The sequence below is a fragment of the Anguilla rostrata genome, chromosome 14 (assembly GCF_018555375.3).
Source record: "Anguilla rostrata isolate EN2019 chromosome 14, ASM1855537v3, whole genome shotgun sequence".
Taxonomy (NCBI): domain Eukaryota; kingdom Metazoa; phylum Chordata; class Actinopteri; order Anguilliformes; family Anguillidae; genus Anguilla; species Anguilla rostrata.
This window is the reverse complement of record NC_057946.1, coordinates 15561458-15577309: the sequence shown is the minus strand read 5'-3', so window position 1 is coordinate 15577309 and position 15852 is coordinate 15561458. Positions and strand designations below refer to the sequence as shown.

Sequence of the window (15852 nt, the reverse complement as noted above, 5' to 3'; positions counted from 1 at the left end):
CTGGCTCTCACCAGTTACTAAGTTCTGGAGCAACAGCAGTCTTGTTGTAAGATCTACCTGTGCTATTTTTCAAAAGATACCAAGGTGGATTGCTGTGCATACTCCACAAATAAAAGTGATGGTAGAAACAACCTTTACCTTTCATAAAAACCTGACTGGGTGCTGGAGGAGAATTATCCACTGCACTCATGAACCCACAGGAACCTATACATTTTCCCCCGGATATGTTGAGTGGCTCTGGGAATCCTCCATCAACAAAGTTTCTAAGAGGTGTTTTTTTTTTTTTTTGGGGGGGGGGGGCAGCTTTTGGCAGAGGTCTTGTGAAACCAAACCCCCTTGTAGTCATAACCCTCCGAGAGCAATGAAGTCATTTGTTTTCTTTCAGGAACCTGGGGGTCAGAGGCCGGGAGTGTCGAGTTCTCTCATCTAGGTTGGTTGGGTGGGTGGGGTGGGTGGGGGGGGGGCTGTCTCACAGATGTTTATTCAGATGGGCAGGTAACGTGTAAGTGGCCCGCACATGGCCACTAACGCATTCCACTGCTCAGACCACAGCAAGAGAAGTCTGCCCAGTCTTGCAGGACAGGTTCCAGAGGAACATATCTTAGCCTGCCTTACCTCCGTTTTCATCCGGCAAACCAAAGCCAGTACCTTTAATTTCTCAGCCATTGCAAAACCGCACTGGTATATATTTCAAGCATACTCTCACTCCAAACTGTGAAGCAGATAATTGCCATGGTTCATGCCATGTGTTCTTGCCATTATGTCCAGGGCTACTTTAAAAAGCCACACACAGATTGTTAACTATGTAACACTGTAGTTCGCACAGAAAGCAGTTGCTTGTGTGGAAAGACCCTGCATATGTATTGTATGTATTATTTTTAAAGCTGCTGTGACATTGTTTGTTTTGATGTTGATTCATTTAGAGAAAAACCCCCTGCCACAGTGACATGTAAGTATCATTAAAAACTACAAAATGTTGGCTTAGGTATCTCCAGCTGGAGTTTTCAGATCGACCTGGTGGGAGTCATGTTTAGTGAAAAAAGAGGAAAAAATAAAAGAATAAAGAACTGAGTGTAATTTTATAAAACTTGGCAGTCAAAACATGCTTTCCCCTAAGCTGATTGTTAATTATTGCCATCTGCATCATGCAGCAGTGCTCAGCTCTGGCTATAAGAGCTGTGGAGGAGGAGGAGGCGATGCTGGGTCTAATGGACTCCACTGCTGAGGCCCTCTTCCAGGTCCCACACAGGCTTCTCCAGTTTGCTCTGGCTCTGTCATCCCATCACATGGAAGACCTTAATGCCAAACTAGGGGGTGAACTGAGCAGAGTGAACTGGCCTCACCGTTGGGCCTGCCTCCACTGCAATCATGTGTTGCGTAACCCTCTGCTGCTGACACGTTTCCAGCAAAGCAGTCTGTCATGTTACTGGACAGAGGCAACCAAGCTCCCTCGCATTGCTGTCTGTGTTGGAGTCATCAATGAAATGAGAAAACATGATTCCGTTTGACTCAGGACAGCCCACCCTGCACTGACGGCCAGAAGGGCCGGGCCCATTACCCGCTACTTGCAGTGGACAACACACTGCACCATGAGTACCAGGCTTCAAAGAACATTCCAGACACTGAGTTGGCAGCACTACCAATGAAGCATCTAAGCAAGAACAAAAATGATAATAGACACAAGACAGGTCAAATGGAAAAACAAACAGCTTTCTTGACGATGTAATATTGGCTGGTGTGAACAGATTTTTAAAGTGCACACGTGTAAAAAATTTCCTCCTGCTGTTAATTCAACTTTTGGTTTATACGTACACGTGTTCAGCCCTGTTTACAGGAACTGGCAGAATCACAAAACTACAGAAAAGCATGTATTGGTGAGCTCTTTAATTTTGTTTGGCGGGCTGCTTCACCAATGGGCTGAAACTGAAACACTAGCAAAATTTGAACATTTTATCTTGTTTCCCACGTGTGAATGTATGTATGTGTATGACTGCAATTGGAGCCCGACCGATGCCAGATTTTTGGGTCCGATGCCGATCCCGATTTTGGAGAGTCCTAGCCCACCGATTACCGATGTTTTGACCGATATTTTGTCAAAAAGTGCAACATTTTCAAATCAATTTGAAAAACTTATATTTTATCAAAGTTTCTATATTTGAGAACATTTAACTTATAAGCAAACAAATAAATAAAAATAAACACACAAATAACTTTTTGATAGATAAACAAATGTAAAAGATGATATTAAATTAAATATATATATTAACACCATCTTGAAGTGGTGTGAATTCAAAATAACTCTATACGTTGCTTTTACGCCTTTCTTTTCCAGCCATCTATAAAAAAAATTTAAAAAAATAAAAATCAGTTTTCCAGTTTCAAACATGTATTTTTATTAATATTATTATTGTTGTTGTTATTATTATTAATTTGTTATTATTATTTCTTAGTATCTATTCTCAGTAAATTAATTATATTTTCTTATTTTATTCCTACATGATCTCAAAGAGTAAGACCTTATCTGGCGAGCTTCCCTGTCTGTAAGAATTCGGTGGTGAAAAAAACTACAATGCGTGTGACTAGATGACACACTCACTTGCAATAACGCATTAGCTGTTGACATAGCCTCATTCTTTCTTATTATTTATTCTCAGTAAGTTAAATGAATTATATTTATTATTCTAACTGTCTAAAGAGTAAGACTTTATTGCGGCTACTGTGAATCAAGTGTAAGTAGATGAAACTTAAATGACTGATGAAATAAGTAACGTGATGACTGTCAATAAAATCTGACGTGGTGCAAGTAACGTAAGTGGTGTCTTTCCAACAGCAATTTCAGTGCAGTGCTCTTAATGTCAAGTTTCCTACTGTCGTACTTCTACAGAGCGTGACTAGACACAGCGTCAGCTTGCTATAGCAAAGTGAACTTCAAATATGTTAAGCTAGCCTCGGCTCCGCTTATGATCAAAGTGTAGGCAGCTTTGGATCAAACTATATGAGTGATACATAGTGTCGTATAAACGCATTTAATTAAAAACTTTCACTAAATATACATACCTTTATTGCGGCAATCGAATCTGTACAGACAAGTCTTGCAGTGGAGAATATTGGATGAGGCACCAGTGACAAACGTCTTATTACAGAAGTCAGCTGCTGCAGTTCACACTTGTATTAGAGCTTCCTCTACTGGATACTTCTAGTACATAGCAATTACAACGTTCGAACAGGCAAGTACAGATAAATAATCAATGTTTTTTTTTTTTGTTTATTATACTTTAAAATCGGGACACATCGGCTGCATAACTGCCGATGCCGATGTCATCAAAAAAGTCAAATAATGGCCGATATATCGGCCAAACCGATATATCGGTCGGGCTCTAACTGCAATGTACAGCATCTGAATCCTTTGTACTGTTCTGCATAGCATAAGTAGAAAAACAATTTACCGGATTCAATCTACAATTGTCCTTAATGTTTACAAATAATTATCTATCCATTATCTATACCTGCTTTTCCTGGGCATGGTTGAGGGTGATGCTAGAGCCTATCCCAGTGTGCATTGGTCATGAGGCAGGAATACATCCTAGACAAGCATCAATCTATTTCAGGGCACACAAACCATTCACTCACCATTAACTCACACCTGTGGGCAATTTAGAGTCCCCAATTAGCCTACTTGCATGTCTTTTGACTGTGGGAGGAAATCAGAGTAACAAATATTTAAAAGCATTAACTATTTATTATTTCTTCACACAGGTCTGCAAGTTGAGCAAATATGCAGCCAATAAATAGGACAAATAAGCATTCATTATAAGGATTGCATGCTCAGAAACACTGCATTCGGGACAATACTAATGTGATTGTGACCCATGGATGATTTCCTATTTTTGGAAATCTCATTTTTACTTTCTGTTGGGAATTATATAATTTTGTTTTGTCCTGTTATTTTTGAAGACTTTTGGAGTTATTTCTGAAGGCTGCATCCATATCATTGCATTTTATTAGTGGCAAAAAAAGAAGGACCTCACATCCCAAACAAGAGAGCTAGAGATCCATATATCGTATGGGCATTATTATAACGTTATGGGTTCAGGAAACCAAAGCTTGCTCCAAACTTTTTTGGGTGTAAGGGTTTCATCAGTATGCTGACATGATGCTCTGCTTGCTTTGGACTTTGATAGAATTGAGTAAGCTAATCGTTTACTCTTTTTGGCTGGGTCACCCAAAGCATGCAGTTCAGGGAGACTAATTCAGGGTTTCTGCACCTACATAGTGGTGGAGCAATAGGCTCCAAGAGGACAGGAGTTAACTCCATGGAGCCAATCACTGCCTCTGGCTACTGCATACCAGATAAATTACTCCAATGAGGATCTCATTCTTGGTTTGACCCTGTTCATAGTAAAAAAAGGAAAGTGAATAAAAATGGTCTGTTGTTGATTTATTATGTACTGAGTACTGTAGGTCATTATAAGTGGGCCATCTCCTTATCCAAGAGCTGTATTTGAGAACAGCGCTATTTAAATCTATTCATTAACTGTTCTTCAAGAGCAAGCTAGACAATACTGCTCTTAAAACATTTTACATCAGTCAGTGAGTGGAGCCAGTTTCCCACCTTTGTTCGGAACAATTTCAATATACATTCCCCTCCCTTCTTTTCATTTTTCAGGTTTTGCACATTTAGGCCCTTGTGCGGAATGTGGATCTCTAAGCATTGATAACCATATGTCTCCTTGATCAAGATGTTGATTCATGAATTAATTAATCAACAAAATGAAACATGGGTTTATAGATCCTTGAACAATTTATAAAATTGTCACAATTTAAAGCATTTAAATAGTGAAAAAAAAAAAATACAGCATAAGTACATTTTAAAGTGTTACATCAAAAATACATTAAAATGCATATGACGGAAATAATGTTATGTAATTATGAGAGTACAGTATTACTGTATATTTCCAATTGTGCTAAAATCATATGCCTTAAATTATGTGCAGCAAATATGTCAAATGTTAGAAGTATATTAACATACATTATTTTCCATAAGAGTGTTCAAAAGTTTCAAATGTACTCTCTTGCCTCTGTGCTCAGTGGGGATTTTGGCATATCTCTTAATCCTGTGAAACAGCCAGTGCTCCACTCCCCAGGAGAGAGCTCGCAGTGACTCAGTTCTGTTCACGGGGGGTTCGTGTGCATCAGGGGTGAAGTGAAACCCAACCAGACTGGCGCTCTTTCTAAATTACAGGGAAAGCCATGACTGGTGACAGTTAAATAACAATGGGAATCATGGCAATGCGGAGTGGAAAATCAAAGCTGCACACGTGTCTGTAGTCGACTAGATGTTCCGCTGTTTCCTTCGTTTTTTTTTCCCGAGGCCCGGCGTGTTCAGGCGGACCTGCTGGTGGACACAAGCGTGTGGCACCAACGGTGCCGTAAGAACCCCTGTTTTCAATAAACATGTCAGGGGAGTGATGGAGCGGCCATGCAGCTCTAACGCGCCGCACATGTGCTGCTCTCCTGCACTGCTGAGGCTGCATTCCACCATCCGCACACTCCTCCCTCAGCCCTCAAACGCTCAACGCTAAAGCACAAAAGCAAACTGCTTTAGAAGGCGCAACAAAGGGAGCTGTGAAACTATTGGACCTTGTGGTTAGGCTCCTTTGTGGACTCTTTGGTGAGAGAAGACAAGGCTTCCATCTCTTTCTGTTATTTCAGCAAGCAGGGCACACTGAGTAAACAGCACAAGGTGTGTGTGTGTGTGTGTGTGTGGTAGGATACAAAGACACACGGGGATGGAAAATTGACAAATCTCAGGGCTATGTCTACTGTAACAGTCAATAAAAGCCGATAGACGAAAAGAGACGGTAGGATGAAGAGGCACTCATAGATACCCATTTGGATGATTGCTCATACGATGACATCCTCTGATGTCTGAATAAATGGAAAAGGTTGTGGTGAGACATGGGAGATGAGGAAAGCCTACATTCTGAGAACATCTGAATTTCACATTTCTCACCAGCCGCTAAACAGTGCCACCACACTACTTACAAAGCCTTTTGTGCCTGAGCGGGAACATCTGGCAGTCTCACTCCTTTTCTGTTTCTGTACCAGTGACATCCTTTCTTTTCGTCATTCCTTTATTTTCTCTGTGAAGGGTGTTGTTCCGCATACTGTTTTGTGCTTAAAGTAACTTTGTAATATATATATATATATATATATATATATATATATAATTTTTTTTTTTTTAGTCCCAATCCACTGGAATGCAACTGGGAGTGTGAGTGAAGTATGCCCTCTAGTGGTGATTTAAAAAGTAAGCCTTTTTTTCCAAGTTCCAAACCCTTACAATTTCCATATGTTCATAATAATAATAATAATAAACCGCCTTTGACAGGCATTTATGAATGCAAATGTGATCAGGTTTTCTATTTATTATTCCTACCAAAGTCACAAAATTGTGATCAAAGTGATCAAATATATGATCCATCCTCCCTTTGAAAGCTCTAGGCTTCTGAAGCTCCTTCCCAATGAAAATTATTTTTAAGCAGAATACAAATGGTGACTGCATTGGTGAATATGAAATGTGTATTTGAGAAAATCTGAAACATGGCCTTATATAACACACAGTATTAAGTAAAACAGCATGAAGGCAGAACATGCAAGCTGTTAAAAGAACCAGAGCACGGAGGCAGGGTCTATGTGGACTGCATCTTTGTGAGCAGGAAAGCCTCTGGGTAGAAACAGCTCTACCAAGTTTCTTTCAGCAGCGCTTTCAAAATTTACTTCAGCTGGAGCCTCTTGGCTCAGGCGGCCTGCTGAGGCTCTGTGTGCTGTGTGAAGTCGCCAGTGTGGATCTGCGGAATGGATCCTCACATGTCGCTCAAACCACTCCTCCCAACCCCCCTCCAGCTCACATTCAAACGTTTCCATATGTGGGCTTGGATGAGGTCATCACGGACCAGAACAGGCCTGATTTTCCCCAGAAATGGTCCAATCAGGCAACAGAGGAATAGGCAGCTTCGAGGAGTTATTAAAGCTACAACTGGCATATACAGTGCAAACAAAGAGACCAAGAGGGATTAGGTTTGTTCATCTTAAAAATGCTGGCAAACCTAATCTCTGTTTGATCTGTAGCTCCAGATGCACACGTTCAGGGCAAAATGAATTCAATGACCAGTTCATGAGTAAAACTAGGAGGGTTTCATGATAACTAAATGGGGTGGTGCAGCAGTGTGTCTCAGGATCTGATTTGCATCTACAGAATGCTGAAGTTGTTCCAGCAGTGGAATCTGATGTTACACGTGGACGAGGGTCAGGGAGTGCCCGGAGCACAACATCTATCTTCTCGAAGATCAAAGATGGGCAATGAGATAAAGGGACACATCCACACAATTCTGCTTTAGCCTGTTCTCAGCTGAAGTGAATCTGTAACTTTAAATGTAAGTTTTAGAGAATCATTCAGGAATCTTATCAGTCTGTTCTTGCGGAAGTATGACTGGGAAAATGGGGCGGTACTTTCATCAGTAAATGTTCTTTCCAAGGTCTGCAGGCTGCCTGGTGAGCCCCCAGGCAGAGCAGTCTAGCCTGGGATTCTGCCAGTGTTCCTGCTGGCCGTTCCTAATAATCAGACCCATTCCATGGAATGTGCACAAATGTACTTCTCTGGCCACACCAAGTGATTGTTCAGGCTTACAAGAGATTTTAACAGAGCTCTTTTTTGGCCAGGAGTTAAAATCCACCCTTTCCCCACCCCCTTCTATTTCCCCAAACTACCACCAGCACCTGGACATCCAAACATGTAATTAAGTTCCACCATATGTGAGGGTTTTAAATAGGTCAACTGTAAATGCCAGGTTTTTCCACAAATAAGGGGGGGGGGGGGGTTCTGGGCAGGGGGGTCAGTGTTTTGGCAGTTGCTACGGAAACCTTTGCCTAAACAAGCCAGAGGAAAACGATGAAGTATTTCAAAATAAAGAAAACTGCATACAAAGTGCCTGGTGGCTTAACTCAAAACTTAAGGTAAACAGAGAATGCACAGTATGGATAAGCATGAAGGAGTCCACGTGGCAAAGACATCTTTGGAGCACATACATTAGACTCTGTTTGTTTGGAAAGGAGAGAGGATGTTGAATTAAATGTGAGCATGTGATAGGAACAATATGACTAATTGAAATCCACACTGCAAGACATTTCAGGTCACAATTCACAAAGCGGGCAGATGTGTTTGTGTGCACGCGTGTACGTGTGCAGTGCTGTTCATCCTTAAACTTGAACTTTTAGGTTTACATATGGTTCTGTTTTCTGAATGTAAGCACAGTGCTAGCAGTAAGTAAACTTCTTGCAAATGAATTGCCTAAGTATATCATATGTTTAGGAAATGGTATACAGATATACAGAAACCGAACTGGTACCATAAGCCTGCCAATCTTAGTTTTGCACTTTTCTGTGTAATTGCCTTAAATATAGAATTAGGAGTTAGTTTCACAGCCTGATTTATTTTCTTAATTTGCATGTGCTGAACATGATGGTGTAATGTAAACTTACACATTTTTGTACTAGTTGCATGCTGTGGTTTTCATAGCTGTGCTACCATTACATTACATTACATTACAACCACTTAGCAGAAATATAAAAGTACAAAAGCCCCGCTATGCTATTCACATGTGACCGCCTTGATTATTCTGCCCTTCATCTGAAAATGAATCTTGTTAGAAGCTTAGTTCTGAGCTCAATCAGATTAGGCTGGCTCACTCACCTAGTCTATTAAATGCTGTGGGCCACCCGCAAGCTGCATAGTAGTGGAAGCATTCCTATAAATTCGCAAACAGATGAAAGCGTCGCATGTGACAAATCAGTTTAGACACATTCAGCGAGAATGGCAGCAGTGAAGTCTGAATTCCATATCCTTTTTTAGAGAGTTTGAAACATTTTAGCCCCCTGGTGTGCTTTCTCAGAGAAATATTGTGATTGAGGAAATCAGGTGAATCTGAACTAATTGTGGGATCAGCCCATAATAATAATACATGTCAAACATGAAATTTTGAATTTACTGACATTACTGTTGTTGCTATTATTATTATTTCCACAATCTTGTGTGATTAAGGAGATACTCTTGACATCGTCCAGCTAGCTGATGGTAGGCTAGCTGGTGGCAGGCTAACAACGTTAACAAGACATCTTCTGTGACATTACAATGCAAAACTGTTCACGTATGACTTTAAAACTTAAATAACAGTAAAGCTCCTTCACACAGATCTTGAGGCAGTTTCCAAAAAAATTTTGTGGCACAGTAGCACAAAATGATGGATATCTCAGGTACAGTACTCCATATCTGTGCATAGACCGCTTGTCTAGATTCAGCAGGCTTGCGGGATTTACTATGGAAATGCACAATGTAGAATGTGACAGAAGTATTGACAATTATTTTGAGCACAAGTTTCCAAAGGCACCCCTTTGTGGCAACTCCACATGACTTTCTGTTGGTGGTAAAAATGTAATGCTGACTCACTTGAGCCATTTTCCATTACTAGCCAGCCTGAGGGTGAGATTTTACTTCCATAAATCATTATTAAGTAGCCACAGAATTGGCCATACATGGTGCAGTCTAAGGATCTGTGACTGTGTAATGAGCTGTTCAACTCTTCCCTGGTCTGTGGCACACAAGAGTTACATCAGGAATGCCATGGTATTTTAAGATGAGTGAAGCAGCTAGTTGTGGACTGGGTCAGTCTCCATGTCATACTCTGAATCATCTGGCTAATTACAAACTGGATGACTGTTGAGGGGTAACGAAAACCAGACAGAGAATGGAACGACTGGAGATTAATGTTTTAAATCGTGTAACAGAATTTTTAGCTTAATGCTTATAGATTTTATAAAATTTATATCCCAATCCATCAACCATTATTTTCAGTGTTTTTAGTTGAACATTTTTAATTATACAGCATCTCGTTAGTTCTCATAAGACCACATTAATAAATATTCCAATTAATTAATATACATTAATTAATACTCATCAAGAAGTCACATCCAAAAATAAATCTGAAAAGGTATAATGAAAAATGCATCTCTAGCTCACACAAATTCCAGATTTTCATGTTACCTATGGAAATGGAGTTGAGAGATAAGGACATTACATGGTTTGGTAGGGAGAACAGGGACTCCAGAATAACTTGTTGCAAAGTTAGACCAGGTTTAGGTAAAAGGAATTTGTGTATTTATGTGGCCAGGGAATTAGGGAGCTTCAGTTTCTAAAAACACTCAAGCTGGGCCCATTCTGGGACCTGGACATGGATATGCACCATTTTCCCAGAGGCGATAGCGTGGTCTAGTCTTAGGAGGACGTTTATGGAAAGCAGATGAGACTGAAAGGTAATAAAATGACACACTGCATATACTGCAGCTATATAGTGAACAATAACAGCATGAATGCCAGAGCGTGATACAGATATGACTGAACACAGATGTGTCTTTGTACTGTAGTGAAGGGGTGAGGTGATTCTTTGCATTCTGGCCTTCATTGTTATTCATTGCATATGGATTGACATTTATTTTTAAATGTCACGTTCTGTATTACAGGCTGAAGGGCTTGTGAACGGCAAAAGAGTGCGTGTCGCAGGAACCAATTAAAAGGTCTCTACAACGATGTGATGTTCCCGAGGTGTGCTGAAAAGCCGCGTGGTAAAAAGGGGGTGCAGCGGTTAGCGCGCGTTGGATCTGACCACCGCTGAAAAAGAAACAGCAGCCCTGGGGTCAGGAGGTCACTGCTGAAATTTGCGACTGCCCATTCCTGAGCACTTCAGAAGTTTCAGCATGCACATCAGGTCCTCATCTGGCTGGAGGGTGTTGGGGGGGGGGGGGGATGAGTGTGGGGCACTGCGCTGCACATTTCTGTCGGATCATATCACAGAGAGACACATTCATCCTCCTGATTCATGTCCACTGGCTTCTCCTTGTTTACCCCATAAACCAGCTCCCCTCGAGCCTCATCTCAGGCAGGCCGTAATTCCATCGCATTTCTTTTTTTTTTTTTATGACATGGTGCTCCGTGCCATGCGAATGGCAATCTTTGATCGCGCCGGCACTTTGTTCTCGTACCAGCGTTGTTATTGGCTTGTAAATCTGCCAGATTTCCCGTGGTCAACCTTTTCTGCCATGCTCAGAGAGGAGCACGCTTGACCGGTGATATCTGATTGTGCACTACATCAGCACACAGGCTTCCCTGTTCATAAATTGGGGGGGGGGGGGGGGGGGAGTGGGGTCGGCATGAGGCTAAGGCCGTCATTTCATTGGTTGGGTGGGCGGGTGGGCGGGATGGGAGGGGGGGTTGAGGGTGTACAAGGTTAAGAGAGAAAGGATACATGGAAATGAATGGATGTTAGATGAAGGAAAACTGTACAGAACAAAAAGGGGGGATGGTGGAGCAAGCTGCTGATGTTCCAGTGGTTCTTTGTCTTCATTCTCTGCTCTTTCTCTCTTTTCTTGCTTTCCCAGTCCTTCATACTTTCCCACTGACATCATCCAGCTCGCTTTGAGTCTGCAGTGACCGGTTCGCCCTCCAAAGCATTAGAGTGCAGTTGTGTTTGCAAAGTGAAATCAGATGGGCTGTTCTTTTTCTTCTATTTTTTTGTTCATATATTTTGATTACTTTCCAGATGTCTTTTTTTAAATTCAGCAGGAAATAAAACCATTTTTTGGCAGGGACGTTCTCTCTCAGGCACTGTGTGGCAGTCTCCTTTCTCCCCCTCTTTCTTTCTGTTTTTCTTGCCAAAGTTTGATTAGGACAGTCAGAGCATATCTATTCTGTACCAACGTCATGGTACAGAATAGACGTGGAGATATTTCAGGAAAGCTCGTGTGTTCAGTTACTGGTTATCAAATCCAACCATAAAAAGGTCCTGCAGAGAACCCAAAACAAGTTAGATGCATGTTGAGAATATGTGATGTGAAATCTATTTGAGAATGACTTAGTTCTATTATTCTTTTGAATCTATATACTATCTATTGTTATTCTTTACTTAAGTTGTCAGCACTTTTTGGAAGCAACTGGGACAGAAGTATTGTGGATGCTCTAAAAGCATAAATGGGAATAGCTAGAGTGAGTGTCAGATTGTGTGAGTTGATCTGTGTTAACCAGTTTCCTCTTTCCCTTATCAAGCTTCCGCCAACAATCCAAACAACACCAGATAAGGTTGGAAGTCAACAAAGTTTCTTGCAATCCATGAAAATCCACAAGCACTAAAATTGAACATTGCGTCACTGTTTTCACCCCCTGCCTACCAGGACCATAGGTTACACAGACCACAGAGGTAAGTTTGTACCCACCACACTTCACTATCCACCAAAGTCTGGCTTTAACTCTTATGCTCAGTTCACATGGAGGTAATCATAGCCATTCCCCAAGCATTGATACTTGCATGGGAAATAAAAGAAACATGCTTGGGCTGATACAGAAAAATGCCACCCAATCCATTCCACCATGCCAGAAATATGCATTCCAAAAATAAATAAATAAGAGGGGAAAAAGTGAATAAATGCTCTTGAAGCACACACCCTAGATTGGAGCGGTCAGGTTCAGCATGATGACTTCTGATTTTTCATACAGCACTGACACATTCAGCAGAGTGCCAGAAGAGGGGGCTTGCTTTGTTGTCTCAGCTTTCATTACCAACTTCTGTTGATCTGTTCTTCTCTTCAGTCTGCGGGCTCCCATCTCTTCTACTGGAATCCCACTTGTCCACACACGGGAGAGTCACTGTCACTATACAATTTCACAAGGACAGCTCCCATGCGTCACGATAAATCAAAACTAAAGCTGACTAAAGAGAATCACCCGCCACAGAAAAAAAAAAATTTAAATAAAAAAAAAAAATACTGCAAGTCGCCTCCACATCACTGCTTGCACCCTATAGCTAAGTCAAATATTGCTTGCCTCTTACTTCATTGTCACCCATAATTACTGCAGGTGCCGCCACATCCATTAGCACATATTTACCAGCTGCTTAACAATAGCAACACAATGTCTGAGGGAACGCTGACGCAGCCACGGGTGTGACTACTATTATAGCCTACGATAAACAGATTTTTTACATGGAATTGCCTTTTCCCTCCCTTTTGCAAATGCTGGCCATTTGTTCAGATAGTACCAGAGGAGAGACATGGGCAGACGGTGTTTTTTCTGACAGCTACAGCAAAGAAAGGGGCCTTGGGGAAACAGCGATAGGTCCTCACACTCATCGGGCTGTAGATCCACATTCCAACACCTGGAACAACAGGTGCTCAGAGTCCAGTGCCCAGCAGGCTGTCCGACTGAGGCAATATAATCAGCTCCCTTAAGATCCCTCAATAAAGAAGAACACCAGGAGCACTGCAGTGAATGTTCAAAAAAAAACCTCTTTACATATAAGATTACATACATGTATGAATGTTTTGTACTTAAAAACCTATTTAAATTCAACACATCTATGACATGGGCTATGTTTTAGCCTTTGCTAAAAACAAAATAGGATCCAAAGGGTTGGGTCCAAGAAATGCATCATTGCAGAAAAGTGACATCATATGTCGTCCAGATGGGCAATCCAGCTGAACTGACCTACTTTTTCTTGGGACAGTTTACTTCATTTTAAGCTCTTTTGTTTGCCATGAATACACTACGGCAGAGTCCGTGCAGCAAAAACAGCTTTTTTAAAAAATTGTGTGTAACAGGGACAAACTCAGATATCAACAGATTGCTGCAGGTCCCTGTTCAATGTGAAGTAGCATTGTCAGTAGTGGGCGTTAGTTGATCTCTGTTTTATAAAGTGCACTCTCATGCTATTTTCTTTCTATGCAGCATGAATTAAAACGATACATAGTGCTCCAGATGATGGTAGAGATGATCCAAACCCAGTCATAATGGTAGGTCACTTTCAATGGTTACTGTATGTGAACAAAATTTCTGACAATTCTGCACAGTCGTTAACACCAACAACTGAAGAATATTGTGGGGAAATAATATTGCATACTGTTCTTTGTTTTCTGACACAAGCATTTAAATATTCAAAGATGGGCTGAACTGTTGCGCATGTTTGTTGTCAACTAGCTTAGCTCCGTGGAGCATTATTTATACACGGCTGTTCCTGCTAGGCTCCGGTCTAAATCCCATGGGTCTCTGTGATGGAAGGAGGGAGCCTTGATATCTTTACAAGTTCCCTGTTTTACAACTGTGCTGGGAGACTGTGTACTTTCTGTGAAAATCCGCTGAGATGTTTTCTCCATCAGTGGGTTCAGCAGCCTTGGCCAGGAAAACGAGATGCAAAGGGAGTAAGCCACCCCTTGCAGGCCTCTAGCTCTTTGCTATCAGCCTGGTATAGTGAAATATCCCCTCAATGGGATGGAACTGCCCATATTTGGGGAGGGATGACTGCTGATCCTAGGAAAAGCTGACAGCTGGATTAACAAATCACGTGGTTACCTTAAGGCTGGTCTTAGTGGCTAAGAAACATTTTGAATGGGAATACAAACAACTATATACAAACTACAACAAATTATATATATATATATAGTGTGTGGGTGTGTGTGTGTATACACACACACACACACACACATACATATACATATATACAGAGAGAGAGAGAGTAATTTTAATTAACAAAATTTATGGCAAATTTCTTTTATTTATCTATCCAACTAGCTAGATAGCTTTGTCAACTAGCTAGTTGGCTGGTTAGGCCGGTCCAGTCAGTGACACAATTCTCCTTTCAGAAAAATTTGTTCATAGAGATTGAAGCTACAGAGGAGTTGATATGATGACAAAGAAGAGTCAACATTCCCCACAGACATAGAATGTGGTGGTGTTTCAAAAGCAATCACACAATAAACCTGAATCTAGTGTCATCGCAATTTTTTAAACCTTGTATGTACTATACATTTAATTTTTAAACAGTCTTGTAAAATGTGTTAAACATACTTTATTTTAAATTACATGGCCATGGCATTCATCTTACCCGATCGTTTATTCTTTATCGCCCCCTAGTGAGTTGTCCGTGAAATCTTTTATTTATTTATTTATTTTTTTTAAAAACAGGCTTCTATTTTGTATTTGTGAAATGTATTTCATCCCATTTAAAATCCGTACTTAACCTCTTGTCAATTTGATGCACACCGAATTTAAACATATTTTAAAAGTTATTTTTGCTTATGGAAATACACGATGATCTAATACAGTATGACACGAGGAAATGCATTAAGACACTCATTTTTACAGATATTTACTTGAAACGTGTTGCACAAATGAATATCGTGGTTGAAACGGTCATTTTCTGCAAATAATGGTTTTGCAACAAATTTAAGCTTGTATTTCAACATAAAATATACACAAAACAACATTAAGCATAAGAATCGTTGCCGAACCCCGTAGTTTTAATTTAACATTGAGTAATGCAATGAAAAAAAAAAATATATATATAGAATTTTACCATTTAAATAAAACAAAAATTGGTTAGAGATGCCGCGAAGTAAGCGGCAATGCCTTAACCATATGTGTGTTGAAGGTCACTAGGACCTCTTCCATCCTTGTCAAGGGGAGTGCTAACCTTCTCTCCTTTCATACAACACGATACTAATCGACAACATGAGTCCTATTTAAACGGCAATGACGGTTCGCATGTCTGCTTCATGGTTTGTTTAAGAAACCACTAGGTTTTCATATTAAACATCATGCAGTTTCTCGTATCGCGATTATTTAGTACATATCTCTGTATTATGTATCTGTATCAGTATTTATCAAGTATTTAGCTTCATTTAAATAACCAAAAACCGACAGAAACACAAGTATTATTTCGTATTCTCGTCTTATTTGAATATAGCAGCCCTTGT

The 15852-nt window shown here is 40.6% G+C and overlaps 1 long non-coding RNA gene and 1 other non-coding gene across 2 annotated transcripts in view; both read right to left on the bottom strand.

The window, feature by feature from the left end:
* The window catches only part of LOC135239570 (uncharacterized), a 33916-nt gene that overhangs the window by 12698 nt on the left and 5366 nt on the right, over positions 1-15852 (bottom strand). The window lies entirely within an intron of this gene.
* LOC135240253 (U6atac minor spliceosomal RNA) lies at positions 15464-15591 on the bottom strand. Its single transcript, XR_010325641.1, has one exon. It is a non-coding gene; the product is annotated as a U6atac minor spliceosomal RNA (small nuclear RNA).